The sequence below is a fragment of the Anguilla rostrata genome, unplaced genomic scaffold (genome assembly GCF_018555375.3).
Source record: "Anguilla rostrata isolate EN2019 unplaced genomic scaffold, ASM1855537v3 scaf0590, whole genome shotgun sequence".
In the NCBI taxonomy this organism is placed as follows: Eukaryota; Metazoa; Chordata; class Actinopteri; order Anguilliformes; family Anguillidae; genus Anguilla; species Anguilla rostrata.
The window spans coordinates 1,436-7,266 of record NW_026986074.1 but is presented as its reverse complement, the minus strand read 5'-3'; the positions used below and the strand labels follow the sequence as shown (position 1 = coordinate 7,266).

General features: G+C 40.6%; 1 long non-coding RNA gene across 1 annotated transcript; it reads left to right on the top strand.

Annotated features, from left to right (window-relative positions):
• The first annotated feature begins 739 nt into the window (after positions 1-739).
• LOC135246617 (uncharacterized) lies at positions 740-2,707 on the top strand. The gene is made up of 3 exons (XR_010327809.1): positions 740-1,118; positions 1,346-1,397; positions 1,919-2,707. It is a non-coding gene; the product is annotated as an uncharacterized LOC135246617 (long non-coding RNA).
• Positions 2,708-5,831: the final 3,124 nt, after the last annotated feature.

Below are 5,831 nucleotides of genomic sequence, written 5' to 3'. Positions count from 1 at the left end.
AAAAATCGGTGCCTTACTTGAAATACTCGGGAAGGTTTAGTTACCTGCCTGCACCCCAACCCCCCCCCCAAATAAGAGGGTCTTTCATTTTCAGACCAAGGAACTCAGCCCCCGTATGGAACATTTAAACATACTTTTAAAATTTAAATCCCAAAAAGGACGACCTAAAGCTTCAAAAATCCCCAGGACTAAAATTTATTTAGAGGTCTCTGGTAATTTTGTTCATCCTTCCCATGGGAAACATCTAGTGATCGGCACACATGTTTGTATTTGACATTTTTCATTTTGTAGTTCTATCCCAAACTTTTGTTTTTTTTTATACCCAAAGTCATCTCCCCCCCCCCCCCCCCCCCCCCCCCCCCCCCCCCCCCCCCCCCCCCCCCCCCCCCCCCCCCCCCCCCCCCCCCCCCCCCCCCCCCCCCGGGGGGGGGGGGGGGGGGGGGGGGGGGGGGGGGGGGGGGGGGGGGGGGGGGGGGGGGGGGGGGGGGGGGGGGGGGGGGGGGGGGGGGGGGTTTTTTTAATGCTTTTTTTTAGGGAAACACAAATTTAGAGGTTGTTGGGCGGGAAAAACAAACAAAATAACACCAGGCAAGTTACAGTTCAAGTTCATCCTTGTGATCAGTCAATTTCAGTCTTCCTCCTTTTTTTATTGGTTAAACTATTGAGGAATATTCCCCACAAAATCTAATTGTTGAAATTGTATCTTGGATTAAGTATTCAGTGGGAACACATCTCAGTGACTCTGTGCACACATGTTTGTATTTGACATACATTTTCATGTTTGTAGTTCATATACAATGCAAGCTATTTGCTTCTTTTTGGTTTATACCTCATAGAGTACATCTCCACTATTTTGATTGTGTTTTATATATTTTGGGGTCTACACACCTAATTCATATTTAACTGTGATTTAATTGATTTTTTGAGTGTTGCATTGACCTTCCTACCTTTACGCATGTATTTATATTAAACAACTCTGGATTAAAGTATCTGGTAGATAAATGTAAAGTGAAATGCTATCTCTGTTTATTTGCAGCAGTAGATAGGACAGCGCTTGTATGGATGGTTGTTGGAATCACAGTGGCTTTTGCACTGTTTGCTATCATGGTGTGCACAAGGTAAATGTTTGTAATGCAAAATCATTTGGGTATGAAACATCACTGAGATGACATCATTAGAAATGCACCATTAGATATCAGAGAGATATGCAGTATTTTTACTAATTTGCTGTTGAATTCAGAGGAGCAGGTAGGAATGTTACGACAGAATGTTGTCTGGGATGGCTGATCCACGGCTCCTGAAGGTCTGTTACTCACCGCCCCCCCCCCCCCCTCCCCCTTTTCAGCAGGAAGAAGAGCACCAACAGAGAGAGAGGGAGGAGCAGACGCTCTCGTACTGTAAGTAACAAGTTCCCTCCTGGATATTCTCACCATTATAACCGTACCAGCCGTTCAGAAAAGCAAAGGACAGTTCTGTGTACATGCTGTATTTTTATGAAACTACAAAGTCAGCAGGTCTGTGCTGGGCAGACGACACAAAGCACAGATACACACCAGGCAAGTTACAGTTCATCCAGTTCATCACTGTGTGATGCAGTCAATTTCAGTCTTCCTCCTTATTGTTATTGGTTAAAACTATTGAGGAATATTCCCCACTTAAATCTCAATATGTTGTAATTGTATCTGTGGATATTATTTAGTATGATTTTTTAACATGTGAAAAATATACTTCTGTAATGTAAATTCTTCAAGTGATTCTGAGATATATAATCCATTAAGTCAACAGAGGAATCCATTCTCTGGGACAACAGAGTGGATAGGGAATGCAAGGGACTGTGTGGCCACTCTGGTTCCCTTTTAACAGTGCAACTGGAGGAGCACTTATGTGTGACTGAGTCTCTTCCTGTGTCTCACCTCAGAGCAGAGCCTTCAGAGAGACAAATGCAGCCAGCGACACAAACTCTGTGCTTCAGAGAGCTGACGAGGCCTCAGTGTGGGATTAAAACACACAGAGGAGAGAATCTGCAGAGAATGAGAAATGGTGGAGATCAGGGTGAAAGAGTCTCTTTTTGTCTTTAACTTTACAGAACTGCTGTCTGTTTCTGCTAGATTATCCATTTTATAAAGAGCTGTTGGTGGAGGATTTTTCCCAGAGTACTGTAACCCTCTAACCAACATGCATGTTCATGTAACCCTGCTGCAACATGCATGTTCATGTAACCCTGCTGCAACATGCATGTTCATGTAACCCTGCTGCATACATGCTCCTGTGACACCGTTACACGTTTATATAACCCTGTTACACACACGCACATAACTCATGTACATGCACATGTATTCTCTCACATTGAATGGGAAGATTATAATGCAGATTAATGTAGATTATATTCTCCGAAGTCACTTTTAAAGGCAAGGTCCAAAATACCTTAAAAGTGTTTTAGTTTGACATTTTACATCGCCTTGTTGTATTGACCCCATTTGTATTTTCTGTCTGTTTAGCTATTTGAAATAATGCATTTTAATTTGTTTTATTTGCGTACATTGTTTTATTATGTGTATCAATATATTATTATTTATTTGTAAAGCACTGTGAACCTTGAACCTCTATTTTGATAAAGATTATAATTATTTTCTTTATATGGCCATCATGTTTTGCCTGCCATCCCCCCCCCCCCCTCCAAAAACAAAATAATAATAATAATATTATAAAATAAATAAATAAAATAATATTCAAATAAATTCCATTTTAATCACGTGTGGGCATCTATTTCATCTCTGTGAAATGTGAAAGATACAACAATCCAATCGGCTGTATGTAGTAAAAATCATTTTTATGAAGTATAAGCATTGAAATGCAACTAATAATGTGCGTGAAGGACCGTATAACAAGCAAAGCCAAAACAAAGTTCTAAAAGGTCACATGAACATCAACCACAGAAACAGTGCTGCACCACCAGAACTGAACTGAGGTGTGAAATGAAATAAAGAATAGAACAGGCTGCAGGAAGTGAGCGGCATTTTAAGTTCCTCCACTGTCTGTGGTCAGGGTGGCACTCGTCTGAAATTAGGTATCTTCACCCACAGCCGTGCCCGCTACACCTCTGCACAAAAGAGCCAAGCAGGGGCACCTCACAGTACCCGCTTTGGGGCCCCAGAGCAGTGCTCCAGGTGGGGATGGAAACTGCAACCTCAGAGCTCCCAGAGCCTCACTCTGGACCCCCAAACCACCATACTGCACTGCTGCCATACACAAAGATACGGAAACGACGCCTGTCCACTCCTATCATCTTCTGTGAAAGTACAGTGTGTGCAATCATTATGTTAATAAGCGGGTTATAGGCTAAGCTACAGCAGCGTTTTGTTGATGTTTTGGCTTCATGTCAAAAATCCGATGCATGAAACATAAACATGACTGATCTACGTATGGTAGCAATGGTAAAGCATGCTATTTATGGCAGTAGCATTTACCTAGGAGGGATAGATTGATGAAATACATTCAATCTATCTGTAGATGGTGCGGTTACTAAAATAGAGAAGTCCTGTATGTACATTTCAGATCAATTTCTTGGAAGATCTTTTACTAAACTGAATTAAATAATCTTGTTTAGGTAATGGATTTTGTATAGGGCTCCTGTTTACCTGTGCCTGATGCCTATCACACCTCTTACAATCACTTTTATTTTAACCTCTACTGTACATGTATTGGAAGAGGGGTGGCACGGTGGTGCAGTGGGCAGCAAGAAGGCACTGGGTTCGAATCTCGGTTTGGGGCCTTTCTGTCTGGAGTTTGTATGTACCTCCGGGTACTCCGGTTGCCTCCCACGGTCCAAAAGCATGCAAATAGGCCAATTGGAGACTCTAAATTGCTCGTAGGTATGAATGTGTGAGTGAATGGTGTGTGTTCCCTGCGATAGATTGGCAGCTTGTCCAGAGTGTATTCCTGCCTCTCGCCCAATGCATGCTTGGATAGGCTCCAGCACCAGCTCCAGCTCAGGATAAGCGGGTATAGATAATGAATGGATTGACGGATGTATTGGAATAGCCAAAGCCTCACATCTTAGCATCAGTTTGTGTTGTAATCTGGAGTCATTTTTGTAAACATAGTAGTTATGTTTATTTTATAAGCCTGGGGGCAAAGAAATGAGAATTACCCAGTATTTTTGAAAAGGCACTGCTGGTCCAGTACAGACATAAAGCAAACGACTGTGTTTATTTTCTGCATACGATTTTATCTGATAAAATCTAAAACATGTATCACCTTCAGGAAGTGAGTCAGATCTCTAACACATTCTACTTTTATATTTAGTGTGAAACATTTTATTTGTGATCATATTCAGCCACACTGCTCTGTCTGCAAGGCTGTTTAATACTAATGGCTCATTAGCAAAGCACAGAGGCCAGACCAAAACTCTCTCCTGGTAAGTGCATTATCAAAGTATTTCATTTAGTCAAAACTATGTCACAATATTTTGTGGTGCAAGAAGATTAAACTGTAATCAAATATAAAATAAAATGCATTTTTGGACTAGAAATGATTGCTTCTATACAAAAATCATTCATCAAGTAAAAGGCTGTTTGAGTCTCTGCTTTCTGGAATCTTTGTGAGCTCTTCATAAAACCCAAAGCATTTTTAGGCATTAGCAGCACATTAACTCACTGTGTGTGCTTGTGTAGTAATTGTTATTCTGCTATTTCTGCAAATTAATAGAATACTCTGACAGTCTTTCTTTGTGCTGTTCATTTTCACAGTGTAAATAATAATCAAGACCTGTATATGTGTATTTGGATAAATATTTTCAATCTGATGCAGCCATGCTCTTCAATACCTTGTTGGTAATCGTCCTCTCCGTGTCAGGTAAATTGTTTGTTTTGTTTTTTTTCCAAATGTAGTTCTGATGTTTCAGTCTACATATACAGTATTTATCAGCATGTGTTCCTATTTATTAGTCTCTCTTCATTATCTCAATCAGAAGCCAAAGTGAATACATTTAAATTGCTTTAAGGAATGTATATAATTTATATAAAATAATGTTCTACAGTACATTAATTTAGAGTAGTGCAACATAACTCATCTGAAAAGAGAGGGGAAAAAGAGAGAACTTATAAAATGAAGTTCTTCTTCACACTCAGCGATGAAACTGAGACAGAGGCATGATATAAATATCTGTGGCTTTACTAAATGATCGGAGCTGTTGATTGTGCATGTTGCATTCTTAGAATGACACACACAGACGCTTGCTCTTAACTTGCTTGGTTTGCTACTGCATTCTAGCAAAGTTAGCTACTAAGCAAGACTTCCTGTACCGGCGAATCTCACATTGATCGGTGGCTACTGCCATCTACTGACATCAGTTAGTATTGAAATTCAAGTACAATTATTGATGTTTCATAGTTTTGGAGAAGTTAGGTGCACTTGTTTTAAAGTTTTGTTAATTGAATCCCTTATCTGCCATGTTGCCAACACTTCTGTGTTTTGAAAGATTTCTGAGCAGTGTGTTTGTGTGTGTGTATGTGCTTGTGTGTGCGTGTGTGTATGTGCAGGAGAATACTACTGTGAGGGAGAGAATGTGATTGGGACAGCCACCTCTCCTCCTAAACGTCTTAATGAGCAGTGTGAGTATATCAGTGCATCTCAGCTTCAGACACACAGAGCAGAGAGTCAGGATCTCCTGAGTGTCTTTTTGGGTAACTTCACAGCAGTAAGACACTGAGTAAAGCAGTCACACTGACCAGTGGAGGAGAAATCAAATATAATTACATTATCATACAGTGATGAGCCTGATCATACTGACATGTCTTAAGTAAAACGTGTAGTCATTTTGAGTTTGCAAA